Below are 17,940 nucleotides of genomic sequence, written 5' to 3' on the forward strand. Positions count from 1 at the left end.
GAGTCAATTAAATGGAATAATAAATTCATTTAACGAGTTAGTAGCTGCAGCGAAAAGTGTAGAAATATGAATGCGCTAAATTTAATGTCAAACTCCGAAGCGGCCTGGTAATTTCTTTCTTTTACACGCCCGAGGGTGTGGCAGCTTTATCCCGAAAGCATAAAATAGCAAAAACTATAATTTACTTGATTTACTCGCGGAAATGTACAGTGTCACGATATGGTGGTGCCATTAGTGCAAAGTGAAATATAATGGAAGAAAATCGTAAAATGCTGAAAAAGGAAAATGTGATACGTAAGAAGATGAAGATACATAGGACAAGATAGGAAAAGAAGAAATAAAGGATAGATTGTTCGTAACTGACAAGCACGAAGCTAATAAAAACGACCAAAGTAATATTATTACGCCATTAGCTAAGAAAGCTTTCGAGTGATATGAGTATTGCGTACCACAGAATCATGTCTTGAAAACTCACTTTTGTAAATGCGGGAGCCTGCGGTTGTGTTAATTTCAGCCAAGTTACATCCGCTTTCACTATCCCAGGTTCTATCGGTTTCGTGGCGGGATTACCCGTATGTAAGGTGTAATTTATCCCGTCCAAACCTTCCAGTTGCAACTGCAAATCTGTAAAATACATTAATTGCATTATGCTTAACTGTGTATAAAAAAGCTATTGAAAAAACGAGTCCTTGGCAAACGTAATTGGCAGATCGAATTGCTATATATAAATTCGAAAAGGATAATAACAATGGTAGCAATAATATATTTTTATGTTGAGTAAAATTTATCTCGAGTCAGTGCAACATTTCCTATTTGCATCGTATAATTTTCGTATCAAGGTTTGAAGAATTTTACAGATAAATTCTTGCCAAAATTGAAACGCGTTATATCACTCCGCTATTCCATTAAATTCCGGAGCGCTTTTAACAGATTACTGTATCTTCAGAGAAATTCCAGGGTGTTACGTTAAAATGTATGTTACAGTTGAAACCGAAGATGAAAAACTTACTTACTTAGAGTATAGTGCTAGGATACCTGTGGGGTACCATGGATTTCTTGCCTCTTGAGTTGATCGTAATTGTTCGTGATGTAAAGTTTGCCCAAAGTTCAAAATTGGTATGCTCGCAGGTATGTCCGTTGTCATGCCACCAGGTATGCTCGTTGATATGCCTCCAGTTATGCTTCCAGATATACCATTGGGTGTATTTGAAGTCAGATTGTTTGGTATGCTTTCTGTGAAGTCCACAGGTAAGTCTATGTGTGTGCCTGTAATAAAGTATAAATAAAAGGCTACAGTATTCGCATTAATTATTAAAACATTCCTCTGAAATATTTATGATTTTACAAAATTGAAAAAATTTACAAAATAATCCCCCTTATGATAAATTTATAAAATCAGTTAACGAAATCTAACAGTAATATAATTACATGTTTATTTCCTTTGATATTATTATTATTATTATTACCTTATATTTAAAAAAAGAAAAAGCTTTGGCTTATCACATACGCATTAAGCTTTAGATTATTACTATTTATATAACGTAATTATAAAACATAATCACATCATACCATAATATTTTATTTTCTGTGTAATATTTTGTTTTCTGTCGTAGCATTGGACGTCATTATAGATTTCAATGGCAGCATTGTGGAAACGTCATTTTTAATTTCTATTGGCCAAGAAATGGGCGCGATAGTATTCGGTAAAACGCGTTTCGTCTTCGAGTTTAGAGACAGCGGAGCATAGCCGGAAGATATTTCTGGTTCTGAGAATTGCTGCAAAGACCAATGGTATTTAACTTTCACGGGTAACATGTAGTCTACTAAGGAGGTCTGAATATCCTTCAGTCCGGTCTTGTGCTCTTCGGGGAGAATGTAGTTTAACGTGGAGCTTTGGGTTTCAACGTTCTTTGATGCTTCTGGCTCTAGGAATTTAATGTTATGTTCGTTGATCTTGAGACTCCTCGGCATATGTGAAGACATATGAGCGTGTATGTCGCTATTGTCACTCAAAGGAAGAGGATATGTAATAGCCCCATGTTTAGTAGCATGAAAATAAATCGGTTCAAGGACGCTAAATCAAAGAAAAATCAAATTTTAATATAATATAATTATTTTATAGATTAATTAACGCAGTTTTTCTTTATATTCTCGATTTTGCACTACAATTCTATAATTATGAGAATTATTGAGAGAAATAAAATAAGCTAGTAAAAAAATAACAAGATTTTATTTGAATATTTGCAAAAACTATTAATAAAAACATAATTAAAAGAAGAACATTGCATTCAATACTTTTTAATTTTACAGGAAATAAGAAAAACTTATAGTCCCAATGTATAAGCAACATTAAAACATCGTTTTTTTATGAATGATAGTTGGAACATTTTTTTATGGAGTCCTTCCAATTGAAGAATATATAAATTATTTAGAGATATAACTTTCTTATCACTATTTTAAGTTCACTTTCTTATTACTACTTTAATTTACACACTGTGGCAATAAAAAATTATTAAACAAAATAGAATTAATTACTAAATAAATATTGTCTGAAATATATTTGAATAAAATTATATTAATTTTACGCATAATTTTGCAATGACATTATGCGATCGTCTCAGGTCCACCATAGCGAATGACATTCTTGTTCAGCAATTGACTAACTTTACAAGTTTAGTTTACTGCATAGTTACGCTGTATGTAACCAACACGGCGGATAATAAAGCTCCGATCAGCCATTACGTACTTTCCGGACGGCGCTATTGATGTTGCCATGACAGGCGAACTGGGCTTGGTTGTTAAACTTGTTAAGATGTGACCTACAATCGAGGATTGGTTTGTGCTAACTGAGATTGATGGAACAGTTGTTGGTAAGCTATCAACTGGCTAAAAGCAGAACAAACATTTATTAGTTTTGTGCACCGCTACTATATTTTTTCAGTGCGTTCACTCTTGTTTATCATATATTTTATAATCTTCAATATTCAATAGTATATTACAGTTAATATTGCAATTATTAATATAAAATTATATAAGAATTTTATATAAGATTCACTAATCTTATATTTATTCAGTACCTAGATGATCGATACAAATATCATTAACTTGATAATAGTTTTAATAATAAATGGAATGTAAAATATATACATAAGATACACCAAGAAATAATAACATAATGTATAAATGCAATTGATATTATAATACATGTTTACGCAACATTGCAACGATTGACATAAGCATGAAGCAAAATAAAATTGCAATAGAATTGTAATATTAAGTATAAAATTATGTTTTAAATTTTATTCATTTTGCGCGAGTTATTCTAATTACAAGTAGATATATGTAACACAAAATTTGATATGGTTGACAGAATCGAGATGGCTTCCATTTACAATTGCAACTATATTCATTGCAAAAATGGATAGATACGTAAAATTTTTGACGAATAAAGTTTGCCTTCGGCTGAATATCAGATTAAATGGACAGGATTAAATTTTGATTATATAATACCTCGCTTTGTAAAATCGAAATATCAGCTGTCATAGGTTTTGCTCACCGCATTGTAGTTGCTGATCGACATTAGCGAGTTCCATCTCGGATCGAGTTCCATCTTGGAAGCTTCTGAGGAATGAGGTTCGCTCATACCAAAGGAAACAGAAGACATGGCAGAATTACGCCCATGCATGATAACAGGCATTGATGATTGCGTCGTAGGCGTCTCAGCATTTAACGGAAGATATTCAGAAGACGGAATCATCAGCATCGAAGATAGTTTAGGCGCATGATTATCTATGAAAAATATGATTATCATACGAATAGCATAGATACAATTTACCATAAAAAAATTCCCAAGACATCAACAAGCCAACATGATGATATTATCCTTAACAAGTGAGAGAAACAAAATTGTCCCCTAAGGATAATTCATTATTTTTAAGTTTCGAGAGTTGATGTTATATACAAGAATTAGTAGAGATTTAACATGATAGCTGAAAATTATTCTGCAATAATTAACGCGATGTAATCAAGTTAAATTCTGAAGAGACAAGTTTGTTTAAGCATTTAACATTTCAGCTAACAAATTGTTTAATGATTTAATAGAAAATTCAATATCGAATTGTTTACAAAATAATTTGTTGGAGTTAAATTAGAAAAGAAGAGAAAAAATTTAATTGTATCTATCAGAGAAAAATTTATTCTCTGATGTAAAGTAGTCTGGTAAAAATTTTTGTCAAAATTTCTCATTTAATTTTTCAGAACTTTTATATAAATTCTAGAATTTTTCAAAATTTTTATGTAAATTTAAGAATTTAAATAATTTCATAATTTTTTAGAAAACTTCTCTAATTTTTAATACTAATTATAACACTTTTCTGAAGTGCTGAGAGAAGCCTACATCTTTTTTAAAAATTCTTTATACATCTGAATTCTGAAATATTTAAGAGATAGAAGATTTCTGAGAGTTCCTATTCTGTAATTTCTGATTAAATCTTATAAAATCTTTCCAAAAATTATAAAATGAAAAATCTTAGAAATCTTAAAGAATTTACATATAAGAAAAATTCTAAGAAAAGTTATACACTTTCTCAGTATTTCTGAAAAATATTCCAGATCGTATAAAAATTCTGAAAAAATTTGCATTAGGATAGATAAAGAATTCTTATCATATGTTTTTGAAATTATGTAACATCTATGAACTCACATTTTGTATATATCAAAGAATTCCCGTCAAATGAGGTTAGTATATTTTTATATCGTTCGTACAAATTGATTGGTTTAATGTAAGAATTATCTCGATAAAATTTGATTGAATTGGAGATGGACGGAGATTCGATAGAAGCCTTCTGAAACGCTTGTTCAGCCGAAGATGATTGTCCGCGAAATAAGTTTTTAAATGGCGTTTCAATTGTAAACAACTGTTCTTTGAACGGTTGACTACTGTATGTCGACGCTTGTCCCTCGAAGATTTTCTCCGGTGTAAGCAATTGTTCTTCGAGAGGATTGTTTGTGAGGACAACCTTCTTCACGCAATTGTCGATTCTTTAGTACTGCATCTTTGTACAACAATTTATCTCTAAACGATGTTATCTTAAAGGAATTCTGTTTGATCGGTTGATGATGAAAAATTGTTAAGCCGAATGGATAAATAGCTCGATCTTTTAAGGATACATCGCGAAAGGTTCGTTGGCCAGTCATTTGATTTCTCACTGGTACAGCGGTCGAAATTTGCAGACCGATCGTTTTGTCGATAAACGGTTGATTCAGAAAGAAATTCCTCGGATGTGGTTTACGATAAGTGACGTCCGCATTGGAACAACCATCTCTTTTAATATCATACGCTTTTACAGATATCAATGTCACAGCGATGACGATAGTCTGAAGATAGATAAAGACACTCACGTTTGAAAATATCATGATCACACTGATTTTCATGACGATTTTTTTAAAAGCTTATCAAGACTTACATTTAGTCAAATAACCATGTATTATAAAATTAAAAAATTGACGTATTAACTTGCAATACTCGCAAATTTTAACGATGACATTGAAGATCGAACGTAATGGCTACAAATGTCAGTGATCGAGATCGACAGTCTTATATAGAATCAATGATACTCTTTCTTTTCCAGTTTTTTACCCTTCCTTCATTAGTATAGGACTAGTCTGATAAAACACGTCTGATACAACATTTGACACACTTTTCTTCTTTTAGTATAGAATTCGAACTTATGAATTTTTTATATACGAGATACAATATAATACCATAATTTTATAAGTTGCATTTTATAAGAAAGTATATTAAACTTAATGCATTAATATTTCGATCGCATTATTATTCCATTAAAAATAATACTATTTTATTAAAAATATCGCTTATTATATAATATAATTTAAGATTTAGATCGTGGATCTCAAAGGAAATCTTTAATTATAAAGCCATTTGTTTTTAAATATATAAAGATATTTTTTTTTAATGAAGCTATTTGTACGACTATTTTTGAAGAATTTTATGAGAAAAGAAATCTTACATAATTAATTTTAAATGTATGTATTTTAAGAGTATTAAGATTATACCATAATAAGATTATATATCGATATACTTTTTTAATGCTCACTAGCTACTTGAATATTAAGAGGAATAAGTATACTTTCTTCTCTGTAAATCATTTTTATTTTTTCTTGAAACTGCTTGAACTTTTGCTAAGAATATAAGAATCTGAAATGGCTAAGAGATTTCTTCCATCGTACAGATCAAAAAGAGAAATAAAGATACACTAAAAGAAGAATTGCGCTTGCTACTCCGCGTTTTAAGTGCAAGAAGGAACGTCCGCCTCGAGGTTCTTCGAAGGAAATTGCTCGCAATAGATGCGGCCAATTGCAAAGGTTGCTCTTTACGCACAGATGAATGAATTTACTTTAGGAATATATCATTTCAAAGGAACTCGTTTTCCGCTCTTTCGACTTTCACCTGGAAGACAAATCGGGAAAACCGAGGGGATGAGATTTATACTCTGAACTTTAGCTTCAAGTCCGAAATTGGAGAATGAGAAACAAATGAAAGAAAAAAGACAAAGAATGTCTTCTTCCAAGAAGCTACGCGAAAAAGCCATCTGCGTTTCAACGTTCACGTGCAAAGTTTATTTTACTTCAGTCTTATAGATGCAGATTCGCCTTCTTCGTGGCGAACAGGCAAGGCAATAATCGACGAGCTAAAAGAACAAGATTAACTTTTTCTATCAGTTCGATCACTCTTGTGAAGTACGTTTTCCTTTCGTCGCGTCATTCTAATCGAAAATATATGTTGAACGTTGAACTTAAATTATTGCAAAGGGACAATTATGAAGGAAAAGTTACTATTATTGTTACTATTATTGTTGTACTATTATGTTACTATTATTTTATAAATTTATTTTATAAAATTTAAATTTAATGTCAATTTAATAATCATTTTAAAAATAAAATTTGTTATTATCAAGAAAAATACAAAAAAACATATTTAACATATTTAAATAGATATTGCTTAAAATATGTACATTTATATTTGTAATTTATAATTACACATGATTTTTACATGTATAACTAAAGTATAATATATATTTATATTTAATAATATATGTATATATTAAGATATAAGTAAAAACAATTGTTCTATATGAGTATAGAACTATAAAATTAAAACATCAATAAAATTTTTTAATGTTCAAATTATTAAAGAAATTTATATCGTAATTTTTAAATATTCCTTTTAGAACAATTAAAAAAATATATAATGATATATAAAAGACGGATCATAATTTGTCCATTTTGTAATTTATCCGTATACGAATTCGAGGGCTAAGCTGGCGGTATAATTTTTATTACTTCCTTACTGTCGCTTTTTTAAAACTCTGTGGACGTTCGGAACCGGCCACGGAAATTTTAAGACGATCGTATTTCACGCGTTCATGAGGGCTGCTGCTTGGCGATACTAAAACATTACTATTTATCGAAGGTCGGCTTAAGAACGGTATCATGAAAATTATTATGGGCCATCTTTTGAAACGTTCAAGTTAAAGGTGAGCAAAGGCACCTGATCCATATCAAAGTTGTCAAACGAGAGTTCTATACTCTAATGCATGTGGAAGAAACTTAAAAAATTCATATTAAAGATAACGATACACAAAGAAAATGTGCGTGCAATAGAAGTTGAAAAGAGGGAATCGATCAATTGTGTTTAAAATTTCGAATGGCAGACATTCTCGAGGATGCTCAATCGTGACCATTTGAATGCGCTCAGTTTGCTTTTTTTTATGATCTTTATCATTTCGCGAATCATTAGTAGTTCCTGAATGATATAAAATAATCAGAGCTAATCTATCACATAGTGATAGTGCATACTGCGGTACTCTTAAACAGAACACGCGAGCTACCTAGCACGCTAATGAGTTTCTACGAATCTTCTCATAGGCACGAAACATTTAATACGCCGCACGCGTGAATTCGATGCATTCATCGATTAATGACAGAAAAGTATTTTGGAATGCAGAAACTTGTACAGAAACTTTAATAAGCTACAAAACAGATATGCATACAATTATCAATTTAACTGTTTAAGAAATTATTTATTGTTTGGACATTTCTGTATTTGTGTGTATGAATTATTTAATAATATTGTTATGTTTTATATATTTTAATAACAAAATTATAAAAAATAACATTGAAGTTGTAAAAAGACGTTGTAATATTGATGCAAAAGATCTTCATATTGTATTTATGATGCTTCCCATTCATTTATCATTTTAAATTTTGACACATTTAATTATTATTATTTTGTATTAAATTAAATTACGTCATTTTTTTATTATGCGTCAACGTTAAATTATTCAATAATGTATGTATTTCTTTTATATTTCTTTTATATTAATTTTAATACGTCGAAGCGTGTGCAATCATTTTTAATGATATCATTTTTAATGATATCATTTTTAATGATACAAGATAAGAATCGCAAAAGATATCCGTATCAAAAGTTTTTTTTTTATAATGTAATAATATAATGATTATTAAGTACAAATGTCACAACTGAATGTTTGATATTTCATATTGCAAGTAAATCCAATTGAAATAGCGTTCCAACTTTAGCAAAGTGCTGGTATTGTAAAATATCGAACTTCTCGGAAAAGTTCATTACATTTACGTACAACAATCAAAGTTAAGGATATAATGGGCGTATTGATATCATAAGTAAGTTAATATTCACACTATAGAAAAAAGCCAGTATCACATTTTAAAAAACATCATGTATACCCACATAAATCCGAATATAAGAAAGAATGAGGATCAAATTAGAAAATGGTTTGCAAAAATAAAATATTAATAACATATACGAGAGAAAAACAGAATTTATTCATTTACACAAAAGATATGGTATTTAATTTCTTTATTATTTTATATGCCATTGTTAATTGATAATTAACTAAGCTGTATACGTAAAATCTTTTAATTTTACTGATAAATTTTTTAGCATCAGTATATAGTTTTGCGATTATCTTAAGGGAAGTCTGTATTTATTATTTTCTAATTTTTAGCATTTTACATTTTGTAATTAAGCACTTAAATTAAACATTTATTAAATAAATATTAAATTATGACATCTAGAAACATTCGATAAAGAAAACTGAACTTTAGAATTCATCAATCTATTATTATCATTAAATTACGTCGTCACAAGTTATAAGATATATATGATAAATTATAACTAATTATAATAAATAATTATAATTGTTTATACGTAAATATGATTCATATGTATTCTATGAGTAAATTTTTTATAAGTAATTGCTTCATAAGCTTTAAATTGGTATGAAAATTGGTATAAAAGCTTTTAACAGAATTGCAACCGCGGACCATTTATTTATGAAATTCATATACAGCTGCGAGAAATGAAATAAGATCTTTAATATTATTGCTATATAGCCTCATTATACAATATAAAAACATCAATAATAGCATTATTTTTCAGTGATTCATTGATATTTCTCTTTGAAAAACCTAATAACTATGAAATAATATCTCAATGATGATATTTTTATCTTAAAACAATATTCAAATAAGGAATCACATTTCAACTTTAATTTTATTTTATCTTTTCATTTTCTATCTTTTACGAGTTATCTTTTATAAGCTCATGATAGAATTATCAAGACATTTACTATCTAAATAAAATAATAATAAAATTTTAATATTTATAAGTATTTAATGATCTATGTTTTTTCATATTTTTTTGAAGCAATTATATGATATTAAGATATACTATATATAGACATATATATAGATATACTATATATAGACATTTAGACAAGTTTCTTTTATTTTAAGCTGTAGATAAATATATAAAGAAAAGTATAGTCCAATTAAACTTTAATAATAATTTATCAAAATATTCTAAAATAGAATTATCAGAGCACATAAAAAGAATTGTAAAGTAGCTGAATGATTTGTTCATATATTTATTTTTACGCTCAAATTATATATTAAAACAGTAAAAATACTTCTTTTTTCTCTGTTTTTTTCAATACTTTGCTTTCAATAAAATCTGTCTGACTAACTAATTCCTGTTTAAGAATTCACAGAAACTTTCTTTCACCTTGGAAACTCGCTGAGTCGCCGATTTAGATCTTGGAACCTTTAGCTTCAACTTTAGTTTCGGAACAGGTATTTACTTAGATACTTGAAGCAATTTGTTATCCAACCAATTCGCAAGTAAATGCTAACTTTCAGCAGACAAGGACGGCACGAAAATTCATTGGCAAAGGCATCATTCAGCTGTTTTGTGTAATTTTCATCACGTGAGCATGGTGAATGATAACAGGATAATTTATTTATTTATGAAATATTTTTGCAAAGCTGAATATAAGTATTAAAAAATATTATTTTGCACATATTAATATATAATCGACTTTCATATCTTTACAGAAATATTTTTTTCTTGTTATACTCATAATGTAAAACTCGAATTTATATCTGAATTTATATTCGGCGCTCGACTTTATTTAAAATATATGGCGCATATATTCCATCGAAATCTGTTTCATAATACGTCACGTATGTTCATTATGTATCAAATATTAATGCTCGCTATCTGTAGTCATAACTTACGAGTATTTAACAAACATTGATGTGTTTTTGTTTGATTCATCGTATTCCGATATTCGCTGGCGGAAAATTTAATTTAGTTCTGCGATATTGAAACCCGAATCGAATCAATTGGCGACTGAATTGGCGACAGAAAGTCGAAATGAATTATAGAGGATTAATTCGTCCAATCAGAATTTATCTGTCGCATCATCTACAAAGAAAAAATTCTCAAAAGTACAATGTATGATATAGAACATATATTAAATTAAATAATCAATTGCATGATATATTGATTGCGCTATAAATTGCATAACAAATTAATTTATACAATAACTTTATTTTTATCGTAACTTAAGAAGTAAAACATGCATTTATTGTACTATTAAAAATAGTCAACCCTTAACGGTTAACTATTACTTACATAAATTCTGAATTTATAATTTTTTATGTATTAATTATAAATATGTAACTAATGTAATGGCACATTATTATTACAAATGAAAAAATGAAAACAAATGAAAAAAAATTTAATTTACTTCCATAAAGATACGATTTTTTTTCTATAAACTATCATAATTGTTTACATTAAATATAATGAAGGAATAAATAGGATTAGGATTATTGATTAATATTTAAAACATGAAATTCCCTAAATGAATCGGATAGAAGAAAAACACAGAGTCAATCCTGTTATCCGCACTTTCACACCAAATAAGCTTGCACTAGTCTCGCCTTGTACGCTAGAAATTGTTAATTTTATCGCCGATCTGTTCCTACGTCATGCAATGGTGATTTACGGATCATTTAATTGAACGTTTTGGCCAAGACTGAAATTGATTGGTGACTGCATTATTCGTGCCATAAGCCTCTATTCACCGAATGCAATCTGCCGTATCTTCTAATTAATGTCACAGAATCACATGGACCGCACGTGTGACATTTATCGTCAGGAAAAATGGTATGGTATAATATAGTAACGAAAAGTACAAAGTAAAATGGAAAAAATGCACTTTTAAATTGTATAATAAAGACTGACATCTTTTGTTCCAGAAATTTCTGCTGCGTAATATACAAAGAATATTAAATAAAATATTTTTCTTGTGAATTGAAAAACAATTTCTTTTGTCTATATTGTACGTTTTTAGATCTTATGATTAGATCTTAAATTAGTTTTAAGAAAGTATCTCTATAGATAGAATAGGATAGATCCAATTTTATTAGGTGTTTGAATGAAAGATGATTTATGAAACAAGATAAATGTATTTTGTAAAATCTTTCAAAAACTGTTCAGAAAGAAATAAAACAATGTCTTTCATGATATTCAGTTTTAAGCTTACAATGGGATTACTATTTAATTTATGATCTGCAGCTGCAAAGCAATCAGGTAATGAAAAATACGAACAATAACACACACATTAATGGAAAATACTCATCAAGAAAAATCGATCTCTTTCCCAACTTCTCTTTTATTTAAATTTTCGTGGTACATGCTCAACATTAACAAAATTATCAAAATTAACCAGTAAAATTTTTAGCACAAGTGTATAAAAGCATAATTTATAATATAATCTGTAAATTTAGACAATTAATTTGATGTTGATTTCAGATATAATTATTGTATTTCAAAATAATATAATATATTTTTGAAATTTCAATTTTAGTTTAATTTATTATTGTACAATTATCGTCTTTATTCCGAAACTATATTAATATAAATTTTTGATAAAAGTATCGTTTATTTGCAAGTTAAAAATTTTCAATTAAAAAAAGTAAATTATATTGACAACATGAAAGTCTAGTGTCAGCGTTTCACATCAATACGCATCAACTTGTGAACAAGTTTATGAACAACACGATTTACATTCCGTTTTGGAAAGTCGTTCGATCTTGAACTTGTCCGATGAGAATCCAATGTTTACAGGCAATATAATGAAAAAACTATTTCGTTTTTCACTCGAATTCTATTCCTCTTATCTTTCATGAAATATTTTATGCTTGAAACATCTGATCATCGAGAAAAGGGAAAACACGATTTCTGAAACTATCGTAAAAAGCTTTATCTGTTTTGTTACTTGTAATCTTGTTTAATAAACTTAAAAAAATCTAAATGATTATTTAATAGAAAAATTTGCGCAGTTGTAAATGTAAAGAAAATAATAACTAAATATGATGAATAAATAAGAAATTTATCTTTCTTTGCGTAATTTTATAAATTACTATTCTTTAATAAAATTTTAATTTTATGATGAAAAATATTCAATTTTGTACCAAGAATTTTTGTAAATTTTAATAAAGATGATTTCTCGTAAAAAAAAATAAAGCAAAATACGAGAATATTTATTATTTATTATTTGTATTTAAAAAGAGGCTATTTTATTTTTACTTATTGAATAATAGATAATTATGTAAAGTAAACATAGAATTTTTTTCGCTTTTATATATTGCACTATTATTCATTATTTTACTATTACATTATTATTACTATTACACTATTATTCATTATTTTACTATATATTTATTGTTTTTTAACTTGTTGTTATATTTTTTAGTTTGATGCTAATTTTTTTAATAGTTTAAATTGTTTCGATAATAATTCTGAAAAAGTAAAAAGATTAAAAGTAAAAAGCTTTTGGTATAAAGTGGTTTCAGAAAAGAAAATAATGTGTGATTAAATAAATAAAAAAATGTGTGCTTAAATCATAATATATTATTATTAATAATTTTAACTACAATATACTTAAAATAATTAATATTAACGAATTTGATTTGAAAGATAAATTATGATAAAAATTAAAAAATATTATAATGTTTTCTCAATATCTGTTTTGAATTAATCTGTTTTCAAATGAAAAAGCAGAAAATTATTGTTAAAAAATTTAATAAAAATGAAAATGTTGAAATATAATAAAAAATATCTTATAAAACGTATTCAAATATTATTAAATATTATTAAATTGCAAATATCGGCGTTCTTATTTTAATATAATGTTTTCTTCTTATACACACATAAACATCAACGTAATAATAATAATAAATAAGAATTGCCAAAATTAAATAGAAATGGAAAAATACCGGTTGTGTCGAAAGAATTTCTATTTGTGTACTGAATAATAAATTGTAAACCTATTAATGTACTACCTATTAATGTATTGAGCTCGAAGCAACATTCATCAAAAAGCTATCGATGTAATAAATTACACGGAAATAGGTTTGTGACAAGGCAGGATTGCTCAGAGATGATTTTTTTTTTATTTTGGATAAAGTAACAGAATGATAAATTCTTCTCATTAGTCACGATAATATTGACTAGTTTATTCATTGACATATTTATCTTGTTCTTCAAAACTGTTCCTTTTTCTTTTATTACAAATACTTTGTCAATTTAGATTAATTTTATATTATTTATTCCTACTTTCTTCTTAAAACAGTGTATAAATATTTGAGAAATAAATAAGATAATTGAAAAGATATTTTAGAGCTATAAATTATAACAAAAGCGTATTTATTAGCTATATTAGCGACACACTGGAATTATGACACATTTGTAAGGAAAATTTTTTGGCGCAATAAAAAATTCAAGAAAATATAAAATCTTATACAAAATTATTATTATTATATATAAATACTAAGTTACTAATAATCATTATTTTTGTAAAGCATTATTTACGAATAGGAATATCTGGTTTTATATGTATAATGTCTGAATAATAGAAAATTTTAAAGATATTTTTTTCAATTTTATCAATAGAAATTGACATTATATGATTGAAATGGAATTGTTTGTTTTTTATTTAAAATAAAAAAATATTAAAAAATAAAGGCGCAATAGAAGTCAACATAAATTTTATATCTATATAATATGTTGAAAATCAACAATCGACGAAGTAATGGACGTGCAATCCTTGTGGATATTAATAACGAAGCGTTGCATCTGTGTAAATTGATATGCGATAGATATGAAAGCACATCACGAAAAATGCGTAATTGAAATCGTGAAAACGAGAGAAACGTACATCTGTGCTACCTGCATACAAATATGTAAGTTACGTCATTCTATGCTGCATGCAGAAATAAAAAAATTAATGCGTACGTATTTTTGTATAAATATAATTAAATGAGTTTCTAGTTACAATAATTGTAAAATAATGTAAAATTTAAAATAACACATGAATTAAAGTTTGGCATTTCGTTAAACTTCTAATCTATAATGGAAAAAAATGACATAGTTTAAAAAATTTTTAAAAGAATCGTTATGTATATTATTATGAATTTTGCGAATTTATTTATAACTGCATGTAAAGAATTTGTATAAATTTTTATTTATCAAAATATAAAATATCCTTAGTACATATTTTGAAATATGATAGTCGGAAAAACATATTGTTGGTTCATACAATTGCAGTGATTATTCATTTTGTTTCTCTTAATTTAGAATATCGTCAATGTGTTCAATTATCACGAAAAGATATTTGTCAGTTAGTTAGTTTCTATTACATTTCTGATTAAATTTCAACAGTAAGTCGCTATATTGTTCATCGTAATTCTTGCATAAATGTAATCCATATGAGCGTAATTAATTTAATACGATAGAGGTTTATCAGCAAATTTGTCAATAGTCAAAATCATATCTTTATGAAACATATTACGTTATTTTGTAGAAAACTATATATAAAACCAACCGCATTATGTTTAACACAATAATGCATGTGCAGGCATGTGCAACTTGTCTTACTAATAGAAATGCATCTGCTTGAAATGCATCAAGCTTTTAGTTTTGTGATAATTTCTTCAGTAAGATTACAATTAAGCAGCTGTGCGAACAGCATCTGGAATTACATCTTTTGATACAAAATACCAACCCTGCGAGAGAGAATTCGTGTTTTTCATACAAAGTTTAATAATATGTATTATCCTCTCTTTTTGATTATACTATTTATTAATATCATTATCCAACTGAAAAATTACATTTTTATTCAAATAAATTATTATTCAAATGGAAAATTATATATTATAAAAAATATTTTTATTCAAATGAATTATTATTACCCAAATGAAAAATTATACTTCTAATTGGAAGGCTATATGCAATTTAATTAAATGAAATGTAGAGTGTATTGCGAATTATAATGCAATGCAAACTGGCAAGTCATAGCGTTCTTCAAGAATGAAAAAAGGAACGTTTGCTTACAGAGATACTACACGTATACATACGATCTTCGTAATATTAATTTGTTAGTTGCTAGCACCATTTCTGCTTACATACGCAAGATGATAATAATAGTAGCTGCATGCTTGCGTTTTTCTCGGAGCTCAGTTGAATACATCTGTATTCTTTATTGTGCGAATAAATTCTATAATATAAAGTATTTTCTGTATTTATAATATAACGTTTGAATCTTAGACAACTTTAGCATGTACATGGATCACAGATAAAATGTCTGTTCCGAGGATATAAAAGATTCGCTCAAAAATATACAGGCATTCGGTATAATGTCGAACATACAATGCAATTCAACGATCGAGTACATTTTCAACATTGGTATTCGAATTTAAATTTTATTTAAAAACGCATTCCAATTTGATTTTCTGAAATTTCTGCATGTAACATTTAACTGATTTTTTTTAAACTATGAAATTCTTAAGAAATTTATGCACCAAAAAATTAATAAAATGTACGTTCAAACATAAATATAAATATTTAAATGCGTTATATAAATGTATGTAATATATAAATATAAAAATTATAAACTTATTGAAATTTACGTATTCATGTATTATAAAAATAATATAAGATTTGCATATGCTTATTATTGATATATTATTTATTAGTTTAACTGTAATACAATGGAGAAAAAAAAGAAATAATTTTATAATAATTGTTCAGATTGGAAACAAAATTTATCATAAACTATTATTATAGAGTATCAAATATTCTATTTGTGTATAACTATTCTCGTACTGCATATCCATTAAATTTTTCGTATGATTATAAATTGTTATTTCATGTAATTATTACGAATTAATTACAACAATTTGCAATCTCTGCAAATAATAATATATATGTATGACTATTTTATTTATTATATATGTAATATTTATCTGTTCGCTTAGCATGTAAAATTTTATGCATGCGTAAAATTAAAAATTATTAATGTAAGTGTTTATGAATATTGCTTTACAAATATCTTATCTTGCAAACAATTCAATTTTTTACATAAAATTTGTTGAAAGATAATCATATTCTAATTTAAAGGCACACAGAAAAACTTAATCAAGTGAATCAACATATTAAATTTGCTGCTTATGACTGTACTTATTATGTAGATCTTACTGTCTCTATGATTGGCCAATTTGCTTACTGCTTGAGACTTTTTGTATGCTATAACCTTAAGTCATTTAGCATAATATAAAGGTTTTATATACATTATCAGCCAATATCGATTACTTATAGCAAGCTGAACAATCTTATCTTCTAGCATCCATCGCATCGATGAGCTCAACATCGTGACCACCAATTAGATTTAAGATCGGAATTTACAGAAAAAGATGTATTTATGTACACTAAAAATTTGTAAACTTTATTGATTTGCTTTACTGATTTATTATAAGTCCATTTTTGTTAACATTATAAGTGTTCATGGATCATTAAATAAAAACTCCGCTACTTTAATTTTAACTTAAAGGAAAATATAATGCACGTAAACAATTTTTTTATTGTATGCACTTTAAATATCCATGTTTTGTTTAATAAAGATATAATTTCTATACTAAAAAAAAAAGATTGATTGCTGCAACAATTTAGAAAGTAAAATATAGCATAACATTTTTTATATGGTTGCAGCAACCAGTATGTACATAACTTGTTTATCATTCAAAATAGAGTATTGGAGTAAAATTAATATAAACAAAATAATATATAAATTACATATATTTTTAAAAATAAATTTTGATAAAATAAATAGAACATCTTGTAAAACATATATTTTTTGATAATTTTAATATTTTATTCATAAAATTTTTTATTCATAAAATTGTGATATAATTCAATTTGTATATAGAATTTGTATATAGAAAACATAATCATAATTATATATAAAAAATATAACTATTTTGTTAATTGCATATTTTTTCTATTTACTTTTTTATTAATTATGTTGAAGAATATATATGTACAAGGTAGCACACGAAACACAATACTAATTAATTATTCAAGGCTTTTGTAATTAATTCTATACTAATTCTGTACCAATTGTATTAAAAATAAATATGTTATATTTAAACCAAATGTAAGATATTTATGCCCTGTATATAATTTAAGCATAT

The 17,940-nt window shown here is 26.8% G+C and overlaps 1 pseudogene; it reads right to left on the reverse strand.

The window, feature by feature from the left end:
* Window positions 1-212: 212 nt before the first annotated feature.
* On the reverse strand, window positions 213-3,838 carry LOC105617320 (annotated as a pseudogene).
* Between the last annotated feature and the right edge of the window lie 14,102 nt (window positions 3,839-17,940).

This window comes from Atta cephalotes (assembly GCF_000143395.1).
Source record: "Atta cephalotes unplaced genomic scaffold scaffold00012, whole genome shotgun sequence".
In the NCBI taxonomy this organism is placed as follows: Eukaryota; Metazoa; Arthropoda; class Insecta; order Hymenoptera; family Formicidae; genus Atta; species Atta cephalotes.